General features: G+C 33.9%; 3 long non-coding RNA genes across 3 annotated transcripts; 1 reads left to right on the top strand and 2 right to left on the bottom strand.

Moving 5' to 3' along the window:
- Positions 1-4,175: 4,175 nt before the first annotated feature.
- LOC117684156 (uncharacterized) lies at positions 4,176-9,693 on the top strand. The gene is made up of 2 exons (XR_010711298.1): positions 4,176-5,227; positions 7,463-9,693. It is a non-coding gene; the product is annotated as an uncharacterized lncRNA (long non-coding RNA).
- Positions 9,694-11,227: 1,534 nt separating this feature from the next.
- On the bottom strand, positions 11,228-13,607 carry LOC105337959 (uncharacterized). Its single transcript, XR_004595774.2, has 4 exons — positions 12,235-13,607; positions 12,066-12,104; positions 11,818-11,980; positions 11,228-11,724 (listed from the first exon to the last, which is right to left on the bottom strand). It is a non-coding gene; the product is annotated as an uncharacterized lncRNA (long non-coding RNA).
- A 6,047-nt stretch (positions 13,608-19,654) lies between these two features.
- On the bottom strand, positions 19,655-20,665 carry LOC136273117 (uncharacterized). Its single transcript, XR_010711304.1, has 2 exons — positions 20,624-20,665; positions 19,655-20,159 (listed from the first exon to the last, which is right to left on the bottom strand). It is a non-coding gene; the product is annotated as an uncharacterized lncRNA (long non-coding RNA).
- Between the last annotated feature and the right edge of the window lie 3,688 nt (positions 20,666-24,353).

Genomic DNA, 24,353 nt, shown 5'->3' with positions numbered 1-24,353 from the left:
AATGAATGAAATCAACAGTAGAGTCAACCGACCAACGAAAATCAGCGAAATTAGAAAACACCAAAATATAACAAAACTCTCTGATATCAGTGTCTGAATGACTAGCGTCCACCGAAGTATCGGCCATCTTTAAATTTGCACACTTGTGGTACCATCGTGATTTAATGAAACTTCGTCGTACAACGACTGTTGTCCTTTGTGGGTAAATTCGGATTTGTTATTTCATCTCTCCGTACAAAATACTATGGGTAAATTTCAGATTTGTTATTTCAATTCTATGTAATACCATGAGTAAATTCGAATTTGTTATTTCAACACTATGTACAGAATACTGTGGGTAAAGTTCGGATTGTTAATTCAACTCTATGTGCAGAACACTTTGCAAAATAAATAGCCATTTGCTCCTTTTTTATTTTTAATCTTGATCCATGTGTGAATTGAAGTTTAGTGCGGTGTTCCGGATTTAGTTGTTTTAATTAGATCAGGACTCGTTGGAAATACCAGAAAATATTTCAATGCCAGAAAATATTGGAATGGTGTCAGAATTTTAGTTGTTTTAACTAGTAATCTAATACAAAGCACAATCTATAACTCCGATCATCATGAATGTTCACAGTTCTGCAGAGAAAATTAGTTTATATGATTTTTATTGCTGTATGCCTCGTTGGCTTCATTGAATAACGTTTATTTCCAAAAATGTGAAGCTGTTTTATAGTTATGCAACACAGAAAACGACAAATGTGACTTTTTTAAAAATCATTAAAAAGGTCTTAAGTTCATACGGACAGATAATGGTAGAGGGCCTACAACGTCCATTACTTCCGCCGGTGGATCACATGAAGCAGCAGGGATATTACATGCTTGAGTTGATATGATTTCACAAATTTTGGTGACCGTTTTTAAAGATATAATAAGTTCATGTGATGTCATAGGTAATCATCATACTAATTACATACTCTATCAAATCGATATGCTAATGAAATGTAAGACTCGGTGTCGGAAGACCTTCTTCCCCTTGAATATTTACTTCTCTTACGGGAAAGTTTACCACAGCATGGGAATGTTAATACTTATATTTAATTATAAACATTTCTCCATGCGATTGATTCACTCTTAAGGTGATATGGAAAACCTTTATGTTGTGACGTTTTGTTTATCGAAATAAAAAATAAAATGAAGTGTAATTACATAAGAAGTTTTTTTTTCTATAATGTCACCTATGCGCAGTAGGTTAGAGGGTTAAATCAGGAGTTCGAATCCCGCTGGGGGTTTTACATTTTTTACATCTCTAAATATTTTCAAAAGCTATTTTTTGTTAAATAGTGTAAAATTTGAAAATTCTAAACCGGTGGAAGTATTCATATTTTGATGTACTTTAATCCACAATTATATCGAAAGATGTCCCATACCACCTTAATATAAAAACGCCGTGGGACTTTACCAGAGTTCCCAGACAACGTCATTGTATTTCGTTTAAACGTACCCTGGATTATAATAACCAGTTATTCGGCTTGATATGATTTAAATTGAATGACGTTGTATAATTGAAGACTTTCCTAATTTCCAACCAACGTGGGAATTATAGCCAGCGATAATTTTGAAATGCAAGCAACAATAGAATTCAATTCAATTCAGTTTATTCGCTCACACTATGGAATGGTACATGAGGTCAATCATTATATACAGTTCAAAATTCAGAGGTACATTGTATAAATGAATAAATAAGTAGTAGATAAATAGTAAATAAGCATAAATATACAATATATATACAATGAAGATAGGAAAAAGTATAATAATGGAGGACAGACTATTATATCAAACTGTATATTTTGATAATAAAATAACATAATTTTTTCCGGTTTGTAGCAATAGAACATGACATTAGTTCACAAAACTTAATAGTATTTGGCGCTGACCAGTATTTATCATCAAGATATTTACGTCTAAATGTCAATAGTTCTTTACATTCAAGAATATAATGAAATTCGTCAGCAATTTGACCTGAATTACACAGTTTATACACTCTTTGGTTTAAAGGTGTATTGTACCACCTCCCAGTCTCCACTGGGAGATGGTGATTTGAGGTTCTAAATTTCATAAAAACCTTTCTGAGCTTAAGTGGCAATATATTAATGTAAATTTTCATAATTAAGATTTTTCTTAAAAATCTTGTAAATTTGCCCTATTGACGAGTCATTAATTTCACTAGACCATTTTTGGATATATATTGGTCTTGTAACCTTTGTTTTACAATTGTAGAAATCCACTTTACATTTATAATATTTACAATAACAACACCTTTTCAGAACTCGTAAACAATACACGTTTCACAGACAGGCGATATGTGTACATAGAAAAAAAGCCATTTAGAAGCCTTTTGAAAAAAATATCTATTTGCTATATTCAACATTTTGAAATCTATTTGTTATATTCAACATTTTGAATTTATCTTGGTGTTATATATATATATATATATATATATATATATATATATATATATATATATATATATATTACTTTATTGTTCGTGTCCTTGGTTATTTTTAGTGCTTTTTTATATCTCATCTTATAACCGTGTAACTATAGATCACGAGTGTTGTTGGTTTGTTATTGCTTCTTTTATATATATAAATATATAATTTTTAGTGCTTATATATATATATATATATATATATATATATATATATATATATATATATATATATATATATATATATATATATATATATATATATATACACACACACACACACACACACACACACACACACACACACACCATAAAGAGCAGAGCGGATAAGATGCCCTAGCTGTGGTCTGCTCAAGCGGATAAATTGTGTTGATTGTTATTGTGGTACGTCTGATATGGGAACAATAACCCAATTGTCCATTAAAACCAATTATACACCAAAATTAATTGCTTTTACCAGTATATTGAAAAAGAAAATTCTAGTAATGGAAAACTTTAATATTTTTTAAAACCTTTTTACAGTTATACATGAATATATTGTCTACATATAGTATATAAGTATTAAGAAGTGTATCAATATACATCATTAATCTTTCATTCATGTTACCAACAAGGCCTTTTTTAAAATCATGACGCCATTTGCCCTTTTTAATGTTGTATTGGGTTATTACTTTCATGGAAGAAAAAACATAAACATAAAGCAGATTACTGATTACAATGTCAGTTAAGCTATCATTTTCTGATCCGATTTAAACTTCTTATCATGATATGGACAGCTAGACAAAATCTGATGAGATTCGTCAATCCACTGTCAAAACATTGATAAAAGATATATTATCCATTTAAGATTAATTTTAAGGATTGGTAAATTAATCAATCCAAAACCAAATTTGACAATGTTATAGATAATGTTGAATTTTTTTTTAAATTTCTAAACTTTAGAACGCTTATTTCAATAATGTATTATAAAAAAATCTTCAAAGTCACTGTGGTATCTTTCCTTATTTTAATCAACCTTCCATTACAGTTCTAAACAGATCCTCGAACGCGCGCAGTTTAATAATCGTTATTGATGTTCCTCTTGTTTAAAGATTGGATGCATTGTCTAGACTACCCTCTCGTTAAAGTGCCGATGGGTTTCCAGAATAATATACTCTGAATAAAGGTATTGTTTACAATTTAAAAACCACTTAGTCCCAGCCTTTAAAGTTTTCTATACATGTACTATCTAATACTATTACTGTCCATGGCATTTAAACAAATTATTTGATATTAGCCTTCAATAAAATTATTTTTCAAAAACAAGTAAATTTTTTGCTAAAAAAACTTGCTGTGGTTATTGAGAGAGAGAGAGAGAGAGAGAGAGAGAGAGAGAGAGAGAGAGAGAGAGAGAGTTTCGTCACCTAAGTTGAATCAACTGATGTGAATCTTGTATGCAATGCATTAATGCTTTGCAGGCATTAAACTAATTCAATTACTCGTATAATTACAAGACTTATTTAGCATTAAAAAACCCATTTCATTACAGAAGTTTGGTACGCATTTGATTGCGATAGTTTAATACATTGAAATTTGTTTGTTCATTTTATATTATTTCGATATTGACACTATTTCTACGTACTAACCACTCTCTTCCAGCATCAGTTTTCTGTATTGCATTAAAATTTTTATTTAACAAACCCATGATATCAGTTTACTAGTAATCCGACTTAACTCGATATGAGTTAAGTCATGTTATGGAAATGAATAGATTAACCATTTCACTAATATCTACATCGAAAGAAAGATAACTCCTCAATATGAGGTTCTCGTAACTTTTCGCACGGCCCCTTTTGGGGTCCTTATATTACGCATGCGCAGTAGTGTATCGACCTTTCTCAGCTTCAACCTGGAAAAAATTCAATGCATTGTTCATCACGACTGACTTAATCGCTCGATTAATCATCGTTGGATAGTAATCGGGTAATCTTGTGTAATTCAATCAATTGTCCAAGTTGCGGTACGTATTCACTTCAATTTATTTTTTTAAAGGGTTTTAAAACTTTGCAATACAAGATAATTTTCTTATTTCGTCTGCTTCTCTCTTTAAGGCGGCCATGATTGTTACATAAGATAGTCATTACGATGTAGGTTTATTTCAAGTCAAATTGCGGGCCATCAATGGATATAACTTGGTTAATAAACAGTTTAGTCATCATCATTAAAATATATTATTCCATTGTAAAATTTTAATTTACAATAAATTTTGAAATATTCAAATTCAAGTAGGCCTTAACGGGCCTACATAGCTAGTGCTGACCTAGGACTACGGTTGCATATATAGTATATACTAGTATCATATAGCATAAATACGTAACGTTAACAGATACAATAAATTTATTGTTTACTTACGGTATAACTTTATAGCCATATTATAACGTTTATGATACATTAATTTTCATTGATATTTCTTTATAACTTTGTATCTAAGTTACTCAGCTTTGCTAACTTCCTAGAAAATGTTGAGGTCTAAAAGAAAGAGCAAGTCACCGTACGCCAGGCCAAATGCACATCCGGCTCTCAGGGCCCTTAATCCGGCAACCACAGCCACCCAAACCCAAGCAGGCCCGAGCAGGCCCACGCAGGCAGCGGTCCAGTTTGTGTCCACTCAACCTCAAAATCAAGAGCATCAGCTACCAGTCGATGATCCCACAACCAGTGAGCAGACTGCAGTACCGCTACCTTCCATAGCGCCATCAATCCCTCTGTCAACTTCAGGTGAAAACCCTTTAATAAGCATTTCTGATGAGCTTGGGGTTCATGTCCCTCAAACCATCAAAGATAAAATATGGTCAAAACAATACATTGATCTGTCAAAAATCTTCAATTCAGAAACAGTTGATACATCCGCTCAGGATTCGCACAAATTTTCCATAGTTGAGGGTCAGTTAGTTATTGAACCAAAAACTAAAACAAACAAAATTACATCAATTAACACCTGGCTTGATGCGTTTTTGATTTTCTCAAGCATATACCTGGCTAGACACCCATCAGACATACAGGGTATCTTGAAATATATCCACACAATACGTTTAGGATATAGCCGTAATATAAATGGCAATTGGATTGAATACGACAGACAGTTTCGTCTCAAAATGGCAAAAAACACATCAATTTCATTTGGCTCTATCGATGCGGAGTTATGGTTATTGTATATGCATGCTCAAGTTCAACAAGCTCCACAACAGTCAAAATCGTCACTCAAATGTTTTGATTATAACTTTAAAGGTTCCTGTCCCAAACCCCAGTGTTCATTCCAGCATATATGCATGCATTGCAACAAGTCACACCCACGCATGCATTGTTGGTCCTATCAGTCGACCCAGACCCAAGTCATCAGATCCCCCCCTCCAAATCCAGCACACCAAAATTTCGCCCCGCAAAATTACACCAATTTTCGTCCCTTACGCCCAAGGCATTATCAGCTACCAAGACCAAGATTTCATGCACCTAGGTTCAACCCCAATTAAGATCTCCGTTTTAGAGCAATACCTCGCTACATATCCTGATATTCAGAATGCTCAATTTTTATTAAATGGTTTCAAATCCGGCTTTTACTTGAATTACATAGGCCCAAGAGCCTACTTACAATCCAAAAATATGAAGTCCGCGAGTGAGCATGCTGATCAACTTTTGGCTATCATTGAGAAAGAAATTACGTTAGGAAGGATGTCAGGCCCCTTTTCCCAACCCCCTTTTCCCAACATTAGGTGTAACCCTGTTGGGGTCCTGCCCAAGAAAGATGGAGGCTACAGGTTAATTTCAAATTTGTCAGCGCCCATTGGCAATAGCGTCAACGAGCATATTGATCCAATTCTGTGCTCAGTGTCTTACGCTTCTTTTGATCAAGCCATTTCTATGATCCAAGAGAATGGTAAAGGGGCATTGCTTTGTAAAATGGATTTGTCTAGCGCATTCAGACTTTTACCTATTCACCCTTCAGATTTTCCACTGTTAGGAATATGTTTTCAAGAAAAATACTATTTTGATAGATGCATGCCCTTTGGTTGTTCCATAGCTTGTTCATCTTTTGAAAAATTCTCATCATTTTTGCATTGGCTCGTAGCACAAAAGTCTCAAAATTATAATATCATCCATTATCTTGATGATTTTTTGTTTGTTGGCGAGCAAAATACATTACAATGTTCAAAGCTTGCTGAAATGTTCATGTTAACTTGCAGTGAGTTGGGCGTCCCAATAAACGACAAGAAAACTGAGGGCCCATGTACTCGTCTATCTTTCTTAGGACTAGGTATTGATACCATAGATAAGGTCATTTTTATTCCTGACAATAAGGTTGCAGAACTTAGGTCCAAACTTTCATCAATTACTTCTTCTAAAAAAGTCACCCTGAAAGAAATGGAATCACTTTGTGGTTCGCTTAACTTTTTCTCCAAAGCCATCCCTGGTAGCAGGGCTTTTAACCGCAGGTTTTATAACACAACAATTGGTATTAGGAAACATTACCACCTGATCAAGGTTACACAAGCAGTTAAAGAGGATGCTAGGATCTGGCTCACATTTCTTGACCAATACAATGGGCGTTCACCATTCCCAGAACTATACTGGTCTGATAATGAAACCCTAAACCTCTTTACCGATAGTTGTGGTTCCTACGGTGGAGGTGCGATTTTCCAGAATCACTGGGTTGTCATATCCTGGCCAGAGTCTTGGGGTCCAGATATAAGAAGAGATATTACATTTTTGGAATTAGTGCCTATTCTTGTGGCCATGTGGATTTGGGCAGATCAATTTACAGCTAAGAAATTGCTAATAAACACTGACAACATAGCTCTGGTCGATATATTGAATGCCAAGACTAGTAAGTCTCAACGTGTCATGTCTCTTGTAAGACCATTGGTATTATTATGTATGAAAAATAACATTCAGATTAAAACTAGGCATATCCCAGGTTACCAAAATTCCATTGCAGATTCAATTTCTCGATTTCAGTGGGAAAGATTCAGATCCCTGGCTCCGCAGGCAGACAAGACTCCAGCCCGTTTACCTCCGGAATTGTTGTCCCTCTTAGACCCCATGTAGAATGTTTACTTGAAGCAGCAATATCCAAAAATACTGCGTCCACGTATCAAAAAGGCATAAATTCCTTTGAAACTTTTTGTACCAAACACAATTTTATCTTTTGTTGGCCTCCACCACTGGACCACATAATCAACTACATCGCATACCTGCATGCAAATAAAGTGTCCTATTCAACAACGAGATGTTATTTGAGCGGTATTAGTTACAAGCTTCAGTTAGAGGGTCAAATTGACAACACTAAAACTTTTATAGTTAAAAAAATGTTGGAAGGTTTCCGTCGGTTAAATCCAGCGAAGGATGTACGGTCCCCAATTTCCCTATCTTGTCTCAATAAATTAGTTTCTATACTACCTACGGTGTGCACAAGCTTGTATGAAGCTGTTATGTTTTCAGCAGCCTTTCATTTAGCATTTTTTGCATTATTGCGCATTAGCGAATTTACTTTCACTAGTAATGACGCACCAGCCTTATTATTTCACGACGTGACCATTAATGAAACACACATTGGTCTGTATATTAAAGGTTCAAAAACAGACCAATACAATAGGGGTACTAAGCTACAGATTGAAATAAATTCTCAAACCCAGTCTTTATTCAAGCACATGCGTGAATTTTTGGCAGTTAGACCACAAATACAAGGCCTATTTTTCTGTCATTTCAACCACAAACCTCTTACTAAATATCAATTCACATCCGTACTACATAAGTCTGTCAAATTTATTGGCCTTGACACAACAACTTTCAAATCCCACTCATTTAGAATAGGTGGAGCTACACATTTGTACTTACAAGGGCATTCGGAGGAGGACATTAAGTCAAAAGGCAGATGGAAATCTAACGCGTTTTGTTCATATATCAGATTGTAAAGCATAATTTTTTGTGTGTTCATAACAGCCTCGTATTATTATTCAATACTAAGTTTTCAGGTCCCAACACCACGGTCTGGATCATTGGTTCGTCAATTATCAAACATGCATCCCATCACGCTGTCCAACAATTTGGAAACTTACATCTAGACCTTCAGAAACATAATATCACAGTATATTGGCATGGAAAGAGTGGTATGGTCTGGGAGGATGTAGAGCCCACAATTACAAATATCATTGAACAAAGAGGCCACCCAGATTGGGTAATGTTACATTGCGGGGGCAATAGTATTGGGACCATGCCCTTGCTAAGACTGCAAAAATTCATGAAATTAACCGTTGTTAACCTACAAACAATTCTGCCGAATACAAGATTCATATGGTCCCAGATACTCCCACGAAATTACTACAGACATATGTTATCAAATATTGCCGGTGAGACCGCTCGAAAAAGAATTAACAAATCATTAGCCCCATTTATTGTCAAGCGTAAGGGCGCCTGCTTAAAGTACCCTGATCTACAACAATGTTCACCAAAATATTACCGTGATGGTGTACATTTGTCTGATACTGCTCAGAATACATTTTTGAAAACCATACGTGCTGGCCTCCTAAACATACTACATAATAATGTTAAAGTTTATGCTAAATCCCACGCCGAGTAATTCCGCAGTCTTATTGTCATGGCATTGTGCAAAATTTTGACCGCTTGTGGCGGATGTCTTCATGCATCATATCATAGTTTTTATATACATGAAGACATATGGCCGAATTTTGCTTAAGCCTGCCCCGGATTCTGTTTACTTCCAGGTCCGTGGCCAATAATCGGGCTTACTTTAATTCACACTTTGTTTCATTCAGACATTGATTGACAGTGAGTCATTGAATACACTGAGTAATTGAATAATTCTATTGATACATTGCAGTGGGTTGATTGTCATCATTGAATACATTGAGTAATCAATTAAATTGATACATTGATTGTCATATTGAGACATTCACTAAAGCAAAACATTGATTATACTTTATTGATTTGCATATTGATTGATTGATTGATTGAAATATTGTTTGAATTATTGATTGATTGATTTTATTGATTGATTCATCTTGATTGATTGATTGTTTGGTTCATTGAAGATCTAACATCATAACTACCCAAAAGTCGATGTTGATCATTTAACTTACTCTATTGCTATATTTGCAATATTTTGCATACATTTGAATAGTTTATGATGTACTGATATATTAAAATAAAGCCATGACATAGACTGCCAATACGGTGTTGTTAATCTATTCTATTGAAATAATTATCCTTTTTTCATATTGTTATGATTGTATTTATCTTCAACTACGTGTATCAATAAAGGACCCAATTGTAGATAATATTTCATTCATTACAAGTTCATTAATGACATTTAAAATCTAAAAAAAATATACATATATATCGAGATTACTCTTCTCAGACATGATCATATACAGTTCATGGCTTATTTTCACTTTCAATAATACTGAAAATAAGACTTAGAACTTCCTTTTCAAAAATTTTACAGTTATGAAAAAAACTTTGAACAAGTCGCTGCCAACCAAAGCAAACAGTGTTCCTATGATAACACACGTACCCAGAATTCCCATCGTCATCGAAGATTGTCTTTCATCCGGTGCACATATTAACTTCCGTTGGGATGACGATAAAGAGGTTTTGGCGACAGTTAGATTTTCTTTGATCTGAGTTATTTTCTGCAGAAGATCTTCCGTTGAAATGTTGGACGTTATTGGACAGGTACAAGGGCATTGAGAGGTCACGTGGTCTGAAGTGCTAGCTAACGTGGAAATACTAGTTGTTTTTTGGATGTCTGGTAAACAGGGAATCTGTCCTGGGTCTGATACCGATGTCAAATTTGTCATTGTGTTGTTGATAAGAACTGGAATATGTTTTTCAAAATATATATTAAACTTTCAAACGAAAGGTTTGATGATTTATAGAATATAGAGTTTGAATGTCTTGTAATGGTTTTTGGTTAGTAATTATACCTCTATTGTAAGTTCGTAGAAGAACAGTGGAGTTGATTGTAGAATTGACGAGTGTAACATTTTCTGGAACAGTGTCCATATCTGTACATTCTGCGACACAAATCCCTGTTTCCGGGAAGTAAGTCGCAGCGTAACAGAGGGACTCGGAAAATGAATTTACTGCACATTCTGTATCAGTTACATTTTGCCACGATATCTGAGAAGATCCATTTTCTACCAATGCTGACAAAGGGTAAAACTCTACAGCTAAAACAAACACAGATATTCCAATTAATGTTTATTTGATACACTCTGAATTATCCGAAAATGTAATCTTAAGCAAATTCAGTTTATTGATGAACAGGAATATTATACTGATTTAATGTCATTGATCTTGAGTGGAAATATCATTATCGTTTTTGGAGAAAAAAAATCCAAGAAAAATGTTTACTATGGAGCAAGGAAAAAAAGTCTAACGAGCGTACTGCTAACGAACATTTTCACATGACATGGATACAATTTGCTTGGTAAATTGGTAGATAATTTTCTACCAATTTAAGAATTTTTAATAACAGCAATTACAGAAATATTTATATGCATCTTTAGACGTATCTTCATTTAAATAACTACATGAAACGTCGATGACCTTCCTCAGTTTTTCTTTATTCGTAAAGTTTTATTATTATTATCATTATTTATTTATTTATTGATATTACTTTCGTGAATAAATAATCTAAAAACGAAATCTAAAACATTCTCGTTTTAAGTGTATAATGGAAGAAAAGAAGAAAGAGTCATTTCACTGGAAAAAAATATATATTGAGGCATACAAAGATCTTTTTCACAAGCATTTAACTTCTTTTATAACATATGGACCTGAATTTATCGGCGAGATAATCTTATTCTGATTAAACGTTTCATTTCTGAATATTTTAGACTGCAAGTTTATTTTCTTGTTTAAATACTATAGAAAAAATTCACACACGATGAAAACAACGGTAAATCGTATACAATTATCTTATATTTAGTAAGAGAAACTTGCCACTTGGTATCTTTCCGTGGAGATCTATACATACAAATCCAAGTTTTCTATCATTACAGGAATCAGCATACGTTAGATTGGAATTTGCAGAATGAGAAGGCCCGGACATGTTCAGCACAGCATATTGTCTCTCGTGAAAAAGTTGTCCGTGTAAAGTTATAGTTAGTTCTACCCATTGTGATGATTTAGCTCCATACCATACACTACTGTTCGAATGCTTCATTAATCCCACCCAAACATCTTCAAAGGCATGCCTATTAATACATAACAACATTTAAGAATAGCTCATACCGGAAAGCGACATTCCAAAATTGCTTAGACAACTTTTTTTCTTCTCCAAGACTCACCAGCCTAGTCTCTGAGCTTTGACCTTTATATACAGATGGACCTTTTCATCAGTCCCTCTGTACATGTTCATCCCATTAGATTCGCAAATGTTTTTAGCCTCTAAGAACGTTTTGCGGTCCGCATGTAAGATGTATGTTTTTTGCCAAACAGCGCCCCAGTATGCTGAAAGATAAAAAACAATGTTTATTGCAACTCTTTAATGCATGTTAAAATCAAAACGATTAGAGTGCTCTGTACGTTCTCTTACCTTCTTTAATCATTCCATGGTTCAAAACATTTGTCAATGCTGAAATATAAGATATTGACATGTAGAGTAGAAAGGTCTCATTGACGAAAATGAAATAACGACAACCTTTCTCCAGCAAGAGTACAAACTAAAAATATCATATCAAAATGAATACTGATAGTATACTCACTGTTTTCAAAAATTACATTCAGTAGAAAAAACACACAAATCTTCGCAAAACACATGGTACATTAAGAGAGTCAAACGCACTCTGTAACGGAAATCGTATTAGATATATGTAGGGGGAAATAAGAATAAGTGTCCAGAGAGTCACCCTAACAGTTTAATAATCTCACCTTAAGACAAACATAATTTGGAGTATAATTACAATTTTTCGTTCAATATATTAAGAATATCAAAATTAGAAATAATGCTTTTTGCTGACTTTATTGTCAAACTGTGCAAGTACACTTTTCAAGAAACACAATAAACTATTATAGTCCGGTATGTTACAATGTCGTTTAAAACTCTGCATTTCATTTTATATTTGTATATTTTAAAAGCCACAAAAGATAGAGCATTATTAAATATGAAAGTGTTTTTATTGCAATATGCTGGAAAACCAATAATAATAAACTTTCCAAATAACATTTATTTTTCAGCTATCAGATACTTTCTGCCAAATGGGGTAAGATATACCGGTACAACAATCAAAAATTAGATGTTTAATGTCTTCTTCTAAATTACAGTTCAGACAATTTTTGTCTAGATTTGCTTTCCATTTATTTACACATTAATTGCAAAATAAAAATATTGGTTATTAATTTGTAAGAAAATTCTGACACATTTTATCAAATATCTTTTTCACATTTTCTTGGTGGGTATTACCCCATAATTGACGGTTATCAATAAAAAAAAGTTGGACCAAACATTTTCCATTCTAGATTCTTTTGAGTATTTTTATAGAAATTATGGTACAAAAATTTAGATTTTTCTCCTTCTACATGTTTAAAATAGCCATGAAAATTGAAAAGCAACCTTATTGTAGTTAGTTATTATTTGACATGTGAATTGAACTTACTAACTGGGCTAGACATTCCTCACTCTCCGTATGGGTGTATGTCAAAAATCCCAAACGCTTATATTTGATTGCAAAATATACGTACCTTTTTCTCCATCCATTAGAGCATGCCTTTAAATAAACATTCAAATTGACCAGAATCGCAATTGTACATATTATCTTCACAAATCTAATTCAATACCTCGAAAAAATATTGATGATATGATTTTTGTGAAAATACTATTAAAAAATCAATACGTTGGTCAGGAACAACGTTTAACAGCACAAAACCATTGTAAAAAATTTAAAATCATTCATACTAAAACGTTGTTAACAGTGCTGTTAGCCAAATGTAGTTCAGAAACTTGTTACATAGAGAAAAGATTCAGTTCTATGTAATGCACAATAATTATACACTTTAATTCTCACAATTAACATTGATGATACATGTATTTTTTTTAGGAAACAATAAGACAGATAAGATATGTAACTATGAATTTTGTTTCAATACTATACATCTTATAAGCATGGTAAACTATAATGCCTATTTCATTGTGAAATAAAAAAAAATTCTCAAAATTTTCAATCCTCAAGTGAACCAAGTGCATGAAATGTAATGTTCAATACGCTACAAACCAAACTTTCCATAGAGAACTTTTTACACATACATTCTGAAAATAATTCTCTAAAAAAACATCCAAATCACAAAGTGTCACAAAATCCACAAAAGCATTTTTAAGGAAGTTATCTCTTTTATCAGAGTATCTATGAACCTAAACATGAACGCCCAATATATAAGGCATAACTCAAATATGTTGAATTTTACAGTGTTATCCTTTTACATATTAAAAAGTATTTGTCCGAGAAACGCAAATATATAGCCCAGATATCAAGTGAACATTCAATTCTAAATATAAGTATTCACTAACAAATATTAACACCCCCACGAAAAAAAAAAATATTAATCATTAAAATTAAATAATATAGGAAAACTGGAAACCCTCAGTTTTTCTGAAGAAAAACTGTTTAAAAAACACACATACAAAATTTAAATCAAAGTACTGAAGAACTGACGGGAGTCAATTTTGTCGATGTTTTTTTTAATTTTAAAATCAATGATATGTTATTTTGCATGACAAGTACATGTAGTTTCTTATTTGAATTACGCACATTTTTATAATATGAATTTTTGGACTTTTTCGACAAGAATGTCGAGAAACCCCCATATGAATCATGTTAAGTAATATTTAAAGATAAAATTAATTCAATCAGACTACGTATCAGTAATAGAAATATTTCTCGGAAATTGTATGGATCCCAGCAATATTGAACTCTAGTCTCATTCAACCAAACGCTCGGCTGACACCGTAAATCTCCGACAAGGATTTACGGAGACAGCCGAGGGTCGAGTTGAACGAGACTATATTGAACTCTGGCGTAGGAATACATACGACTACAAAAAATATTTCAATTGTTCGTAACATTTAAAATCTGACTATTTTCAAGGTATTTATAAATAAGTTTCCTTGAAAAACAATGCTTTAGCATACATTACACCGAATTTATCAATTATTTTCAAGAACTAAGTCTTGTCAGCAGCAATTATTTGTGCTGAGTTCCAAACACTGTTTCACTTTCGGTTTGTCTGAGTAACTGCATAGTAGAGTTGATTAAAATCAACTCCCAAAAATGATTTCAATTTTCGAATGTTATAAATTGAATCTAGTCAGATTTTTAGAATTCGAACAATGCAATTAAGTTTTTTGGCATACACCCCAATAGCATAATATCAAACAACGATAAAGTATTGATGCTTTAAAGTTATTGGTCAACGAAAATAAAGGTAAAGGGTTTCAATTACAGCCCATCTGAGTTTTGTCAATTCATTTTCATATATATATATATATATATATATATATATATATATATATATATATATATATATATATATATACAAAATCGAGTGCTCAAAGATGTAATTAACAGGACATAACTTTTTTTTAATTTATAAGGCCATAGCCTACGAAATAGTGTAACATCGAATTTGTGTGGTTTACAAAATCCGTACTGTAAAATCCAAGAAACATATGATTAATCCCAATTATGAGAATTCTGGACTCATTTTAGCGCTCTGATGTTGGAAAAGCTTGCTTATGTTCTGTTTTTGTTTTTTCGCTGGGAAAGGTGTCATTGATAGACTTGGCCCAGATTTAAACCAGAACTCATTAATATTGTAGGACTATAATTTTACTGTCGTTGAAATTTGGATGGATGTAAAAAAGCGACTACATAACAAGAGGTCATTTGGCCTTAAGGGTCACATGAGTTGCTAATAACCCATACCCAAACTTGTCGAGGAATCTCATATATGCATTTAATTAGTTAGGTTTCATTCTTGAGTAGAAAAATTATAAATTTGTAGTGACGACCACCTCCCTGCCTGAAATCTTTCAAAAAGAATTGTAAAACCAATAATTTTGGCGAAAAACTAAAAGATCTGGTCTACAAAATCATGAATTCAGTTTTCCTTTCAGGTGCGTGGGAGAAAAGAACATAATTTTTTAACATTATATGCATTAACACCTACACATCCATTTTGGCCCTGCCCTAGAGTCAAACCCATACTCCATGGGACATGAAAATGAAAATTTCAGTAGAGGACTTCCTGGTAAACAAAATTATAAAGTAAGTTTTTTATACAGATGTGTGAGAATAGAGAAGAAATTTTTTAAACATTATATGCATTAAACTATATTGCCACATTGCCCCCCCCCCCTCATGTCCTGAACCCCTGACCCAGGGGCCATGAATTTCACAATTCAGGTAGAAAAGAAAGTGGATATCATAACCATGTGTTCAGTTTTTTGCCCACTTGTGTGGGAGAAGAGAAGAAGATTTTTTAAGATTAAAAAACAGTTTTACTATAAGGCCATGTTGGACCCACTCTAGAGCGTGAACCCCTAACAAAGGTGTCATGAATTTCACAATTTTGGTAGAGGGCTTCATGGACATCATAACCAGGCATTTAGTTTTGAACAAATATATATGGGGTAGAGAAGAAGATTTTCTAAGATTTAATACATGACCCAGGGGTCATGTATTTCACAATTTTGGTAGAGGGCTTCATGGACATCATAACTATGGAACCAGTTTTTTCCTCACATGTGTGGGAGTAGAGAGGAAAATTTTGAAAATTTGGCTTTTTTTTGCATATTTGGCCCCACATGTGGCGCCCTGGGGTTTGGTAGAGCATGAATTTCACAATTGAGATTCCTCTTACCATAGAGATGCCTCACACCAAAAATGGTAACAATCATCCATGTAGTTTTGAAGAAGAAATTAAAAATGTAAAATTGTTAACGCACGACGACCGACGAAAACGGATAGCAATAGGTCACCCGAGTTTACTCAGGTGACCTAAAAAGAGTGAACCACAAACCAAACAAATATTCATACACTAATAGGCCTGCAGAAGTAATCAATACATTAAAGTTTGCAAGGCAACAAATAGATGAATTACAATGTCCTACGTGATGCCGGAACGATAAACGTTTAATAAAAGCAGTAAATGTCCCCTACCGGCAATTTTAAAACAATTCGCTTTTAATGTGCTATATATATCCAGAAAATAATCAGTGCCAGATTGTTTTTAAAAGCCTACCTGGTTATTTATAAAAAAGAGTCGTTTAAAATTGATTTCTTTATGATTTGTTGATCAAGCTGAATAAACTCAAACATGATCTGCAGTTTCTCATTATAGAGCTTCAAATCAAGTTTCAAATAAATTCATCAAAATATAATGATGGTCGTAAATACAAAGTATGGACAACGAAGTTCGGACAGAATGACTGGCATACAGAGACAAAGACAATAACCCCTACCTCCCTTCCCCGGTTTTCACTGGTAGGGGACTAATAATGCCAGACAATCAGAATATCGGTCTCGGTCACCATTTAGATATAATGTTCGCCCCATTTGGCGGTTTATAACAATGCAGATTTTCCATAAAATATCAATAATGTTTAGCGTAAACATACGAGGTTTTTGTCTAGTTTATCTATTTTTCTTCTTCTTCTTCTGCAATTTCAGAAAGTAAAGAATACCATTTAAAATATCATTGACAAGTAAAATGAGAAGAATTCCTATAATGACACACAAACCCACTATTCCTATTCTAGTTGAAGATTTTCGCTCGTCCGGAGCACATATTTTCTTTCTTTGTGATGAAGATAGAGATGTTTTGGTGACAACTAAATCTTCTCTTATCTCATGTAGTTTTTCTTGAAGCTTATCAACAGAGATATTGGTCGTAGATGAACAAATGCAACTACATTTCGACGATATCCCCTTTGTTTCATAAACTAATGTCGAAACATAGGTTGACTCTCTAGTCGCTATTGCATTGGGTATACACGGGAACTGCCCTGGGTCCGAAATAGTTGCAAAATCCGTCACCGTTTTGTTGAGGAAAACTAAAATTTAAACTTTGCAAAAGTAAGGACAGATGCCGCGTAGTGTAAAACTATCATTTACGGTATACCATATGTAACCTACACTTAATTTATTCTATGTATAAAGTTTCAAGATCTGCGGGTATTTTAATAGACTTACTCTAAATAAAGTACGTCTGCTGTTGAAAATTATTTCTTTAATAATCAATTGTAAATACTGAAATATACTTTTTGCTGTATTGTAATGTGTATGGCAAGTATGTTATTTTGCACATTTTGTGTAAGAAAGACTTAATTCTTTTGGAAAGTTTTCAAAGAAGTCACCCCTTAAATTATCGAAATTTTTGCATTTTTAAGACTAAAAGATGATATACTTAAAGATTAAAGATTCCTACAAAAACTCTTCGAAAATAAATAAAAATTTTGAACGTATTTGAACGGTCAAAAATTTAAAAAAATGGTTGAATGCTTTTCTAATAAATCTTTTTTTTTTACCTCTCTAATGACGAACAATAGGTGATTAATTTCTGTTAGCATATGTATAAAGTATTTTACACTCGTCAGATTTTCAAAACTTCATTTACAACAATCAGGTTTTCAAAACTTCATAAACTAAAATGACTGCCACATTTATCTATTAATAAAAATGAAATCATTTAAAGAAAAATCAAAACCAAAATTGATTCAGAGTGTTAAATACGCTAAATATTTAACAAGTATGCTTTGGAAAGTAATGAGCAATAAACCCTATAATTTGGCCACCTCAGATATTGTGGAAGTGCGTTGAAAAAGACATACCTTTATTGTATGTTCGTAGAAGAACTGTGGAGTTGATTGTAGAATTGACAAGTGTCACATTTTCTGGAACATTGTCCATATCTGTACATTCTGCGATACAAATCCCTGTTTCTCGATAGTAAGTAGCAGCAAAACAGAAAAAAATGCTAAAAGAATTTTCCGCACATTCTGTGTCAGTTACATTTCCCCAAGATTTTTGATACATGCCTCTCTCTACCACTTCTGATAGAGTATAACTTTCCACATCTAAGGAAATACGATGTTGGATATTTATGAACATGTTTCTTAAATTTTATTTTCTATATCATTTGAAATATAAAAGAATATATCATTAAAACTACATGTATTTGATGAAAACTAATATATCCAAGGAGAATTTATAATAAATACATTCAAAGATCTATTATCAATTTTTCTTTTAAAATGCACAAAGAATATGAAAATGGGTTAATAATTTTGCAGATTAGTTGAACTGAATAAAATACTCAATTACTCATCAGATCCTGTAGTGAATGAAGATGTAAAGCGTTAGAGAATGAATGGAAATCTGTTGACGATATGATTGAGCTTGGAATGGGCAGATATATAAACAAGTTGATAACTAGTATGTGAGTAAAGTAGGTAACGATACTAGTGAAATAGTGACAAAAGACAGTTTAAACTCATTTTAATGATGACAGAAGAAAATGTTAAAAGTCAGATAACGCCCTGTCACACCAAGCTGCGTCCCCACGGCGTGTTCACGGCGTTGTAAATTTCATGGAATCGCCGTAGGATCGCAAGAAAAATTCAGAAAAAATGTACAGTTTTATTTGAAAATTTTACAAGTGGAGATGTCACGGCGTCCTGACGGCGACCGAGACGTTCTTACGGAGTTCCCACGGCGTGTAACTGTGTTTCCTCGGAGTTCTACTTGGCGATTAACTGCGCTCTTGATGAGGCTCCGCATAGCACTTATGACGTGCTAGTTTTATCGAGCGTCCACAGCATGCTCTGCGCGCTGACTGCGTGCTCAAGACGTTCTTTACTTCTTGGTACGTTAATATTAATTTGTACAATTGTTTGGGAAACAAACAAGAATTTACAACTAGTAAATAAATGATGAAAAAATTGTTTTGATTTTATGAAAAGGTACATTGTAATTGAAACATAACTACTTCTAAACAATTTGTGAAGGACAAGGACAAAACACTTAGTAGTCAGGTCTACAAAAAAGATCCGTTATTAACGTTGTTAAAAAGATGTGAAAACATGTAACGTGGATAAGCCAGGCGTTCTCCAAATAACAGTTAAGACAACTTCAGGTTTATAAATTTATTAACAAAAGAACAAATGAAATATATTTACAATAACACTTTCACACCCATACTCGCTCACACCCCATACTCATTCAATTTGCAGTAATTAATAACCCTACTTTAACAAACTTATATAAAAAAAAATACTATCTATGAATATAAAAAAAAAACCTTTTTTGACAGACAGACGAACCGGTATATAATAGTTTTCTTTAAGTTCTAAACATGGTTGCCACTCCAAAACTTATTTTCAACTGTTCACATATCAATCACTTAATATCTATCATATCACTCGTGTTCCAAGTCACGCGATCACTTATCTCGATCGGATATCTGCTTTTATTTCAAATCATCGCCGATGTCACGGAGTAGACTTCACTTCTCTCCAGTATCCCCACCGTGGAATCCTTCAGGGCTGTGGTCCTGGAACTTAGGAACCGTGGTGGTGTTGAACATCGGGGTGGTTATCCCAACTGGACCTTCACTGATGTATGACCAAGTCAAAACGCTACAATTTATTACAGTTATAAGTATATGTAGGCAACCTGAGTGTGGCAAGATATGATGATACTTGAATAAAATAATCATATGATAAGTGTCTGTCACTAATATGTAAACAAAGTTATGTTTCATAGCAACATGTAAATAATAACAAAATAAATATGGCGCACACTTCCGGTCAATAAGTTCCGGAGAATCACTTCCGCCCAAGACATTTAAATAAATCAGCAAGTTTTATCTAATACAAAAAAAATACGCATAGAATAACGTTCAAAGCTATACAATTCTATTACAAGGCTTTATCGATAGTATAAAACTGGTATTTAAACTTCCACGCAAAAGATACGCTCGACTGCTCATACAGGTAAGTTTAACAGGTGAACGCTGGCCAAGGTTATATTTAGTTCAATAAACAAGAATTACTAGTCGAATACACAAAAATACTGAATAAAACTGATAACATATACTTACCACGGTCTGCTATCCGTGCCCACTTATAACATGGTTCATGCAAACAAGAGCTGCCCTCAAAATCGTGTCTCGTTACACGGCAGCCAACCCGGGAAATGACCAGGTGTCAGCGGTTCTACCTGACTGCGCATTTGCAAAGACTTATGGGTAACCCGACTTACAAAATCAAAGGGCCACGAAGCTAGCCTGGTGCTAGTATACAAGTGATTGTTACAAAACATCAGAATCAAATGGCATAAATTCCATCTACGTCCATTGTTAGGTCTTGGAATATTAGCAAATGCTACTTTTTACATAGTCATCTACATCCAGTTTGAAAATTATTACATCGCTTGCTATTGTACAACAGCCATTGTTCGAGTTTTCGTGGTCTTGAAGATAACGTACTAGAAACGCCGTGGGAGCGCGGTATAAACGCAAAAGAAACGTCACGAGAGCGCGATGAACGCAGCAATAGCTCTTTGTGGTTGCTGTGTGAACGCAGCCAAATGAAAAAAAACTTGTTCACTGTGGATGCGTAGTGAGGGCGCAGTGAGAGCACGATAAAGACGCAGTGAGATCCCAAAGGACTCCGTGAGGTCTCCGTGTAAGCGCAATTGACTTATCACCGCGTTTACACTGCGTTTACACTGCGATTAGCTGCGTTCCTTGAGCGCGCCGACGGAGCTCTCGTGGCGCTGTTGGAGAACTTACGGCGCTGTCACGGCGACCTCACTACGCTTCAACGGCGTGTTTATCAGAACGCAGAGTCACGGCGCGTATTTGTGCATGTTCAAAGTGCGCGCTGTCGCATGGCGTTCTAAAATGTTCAAGGCGATCCCACCGCGACGGACGAAGATGCCGTTGCGTTGTTACGGCCCAGTAGGAGACTCTACTTCGTTTACCTTGGCGTTCTACATTATTCAGGGACGCAGTGGGATCGCCGTGAGAACGCAGCTCCGGTGTGACTGGGGTTTTACATAGAAACATCTGCAACACATTTAAAAATTTGTAAAAGAAATTTACCATTTGGAATTAATCCGTAATTTGCAAGGCATACAAATCCTAGGAAATTTTCTTCACAAGCTGCTGCATAAATTATGTTGGAATTTCCGGAGTAAGAATTTCCAGACATGTTTAAAACTGCACATTGTCTTTCATGATAGAGCTGTCCAGGCAGTGTAATATTTTCTTCTTCACATTTATCATTCATTGCTGGGTACCAGAAATTGCTATTCGCATGCTTAATCATTCCTATCCAAACATCCTCAGAGGCAGGCCTATTAGAATATTTACCAAATTGACCAAAGCTCAAAACAAGCAAACTCTATTTAATATATTCACCAACATTTCTAAAATGTCATTTAAATGTGCTCAAACGTTAAAAACGCACGTATTTTTTTTTCGTACAACACAGATTTATGAGTGTCCATTAACAGAAAATCATTTTTTGAGTGTCCATAATAGCAAATCAATGGCAGATCTTTTATATATGATCTATCAAAGTTGCTTTATGATATTTAGAAAATATATCTAAATCTTACCACCCTTTACTCTCGGCTTTAACTTTTATATACCAATTGACAGCGTCCCATGAGTTAAATTGCAAAGTCATTCCAATAGAACTGCATACACTTTTAGCGTCTAACCATGTTTTGTGTTCCGAGTGCACAGTAAAAACATTCTGTCTAAGTCGGCCCATATAAGCTAAAAAATGAAATGTACTTTAGATATTCGAGATCAACTAACGAAAGTTTCATTTATTCTGACTTTAATTCAACAATGCCGTTAATTAACTTATATAACTTATATCTTACCTGGTTTATTGATTTCGTGGTGAAAACCGCAAACAGTAGCTTAAATCCAAGGTAAACACATGTAAGTATTGAAAACAAATACTATAAAACGTATTGGAAGGATACAGAATTAAATTGACATACAAATACTTATATTTACATTCCACATATTTTATGCTTGTAAAGTGTGTTGAAAGCTACGGTAGTTATAACACTATATTTACATTCTACTGTGTTTTCCCATTAAATTCTGTGATCTTCAAATGCCTCTAAATGCAACAAGAAGTCAAAGGTCAAATTGACGAGTTTTATTATGACGTCACAAACGTTGAACGCTGTAAACTGCAACGTCACAAGCGAAAATCAAAGTTCACGCTTGTGGCTGTTACTGTGGCTCTTCCATTAATATTAACTTACCCTTAGGATAAGATCGGAATTTTAAGGTATAATTCATATTTGCAGACAAGGCAAGAAGTTAAAAAATGTAAATATAAGCATTAAATCATGATTTTGTGAAGTATACACTCTCATAACTGCCGCGGTGTGTGCATACAAATTTTCATAACGCGCTAACGCGCGTTATTCAATTTGTATGCACACACCGCGGCAGTTATGAGAGTGTATACTTCACAAAATCATGATTCAATGCTATAATATTTACATTCTACTATGTTTTTCCAATAAATTATGTGATCTTCAAATGTCTCTAAATGCAACAAGTAGTCAAAGGTCAAATTGACGAGTTTTATTATGACGTCACAAACGCTGAACGCTGCAAACTGCAACGTCACAAGCGAAAATCAAAGTTCACGCTTGTGGCTGTTACTGTGGCTCTTCCATTAATATTAACTTACCCTTAGAATAAGATAGGAATTTTCAGGTATGAATCACATTTGCAGACAAGGCAAGAAGTTGAAAAAATGTAAATATAAGCATTAAATCATGATTTTTTGAAGTATACACTCTCATAACTGCCGCGGTGTGTGCATACAAATTTTCATAACGCGCTAACGCGCGTTACTCATTTTGTATGCACACACAGCGGCAGTTATGAGAGTGTATACTTCAAAAAATCATGATTCAATGCTATAGTAATGCACACAATGGTAATGGTAATCAAAGGTTAAAATGACGGGATTTATTATGACGTCACAAACGTTGAACGCTGTAAACTGCAACGTCACAAGCGAAAATCAAAGTTCAAGCTTGTGACTGTTACTGTGGCTCTTCCATTAATATGAACTTACCCTTAGGATAAGACGGGAATTTTAAGGTATATATCACATTTGCAGACAAGGTATGAAGTTAAAAAAATGTAAATATATAAGCTTTAAATCATGATTTTTTGAAGTATACAGTTTCATAACTGCAGCTATATGTGCATACAACTTTTCAGAACGCGTAACGCGCGTTACTCAATTTTTTATGCACCCACCGCTGCAGTTATGAGACTGAATACTTAAAAAAAATCATGATTCAATGCTATATAAAACAATATTGCAAGCACGCAGAATTAAATGGACATACAAATACTAAAAAACTATATTGCAAGCGCACAGAATTAAATTGACGTCATGTATGAACATGTTTTAAAGTAAATGTATATTATACATTTGATTTCGAAAAATGTATAATACTTAAAATGAGTATACTGTCCATTCGTCAGATTTGTGTTCCGTGTCAGGCATTGTGGGAGGGGGTATTACACCATATTCAAAGATTATGCTAGTGTATTCGTACATCTATTCTGAAATCACAAAAGTTTAATTTTTTCATATTCCATTGCCGTTACACAATACTGATTCTCAGCGGAAATCTTAATGATCAGTTATTTATTTTCTCATAAATAGAAAAATACTTCATTTGCATGTTTTCCCGGACAAAAATTGATGGTCACATGATTGTGTTTTATTGTGGTTTTATAAAAACTAGTAAGTACATGTTCGTTGATATAA

This window comes from Magallana gigas, chromosome 2 (assembly GCF_963853765.1).
Source record: "Magallana gigas chromosome 2, xbMagGiga1.1, whole genome shotgun sequence".
Lineage (NCBI taxonomy): Eukaryota > Metazoa > Mollusca > Bivalvia > Ostreida > Ostreidae > Magallana > Magallana gigas.
This window is presented reverse-complemented; position numbering and strand designations above follow the sequence as displayed.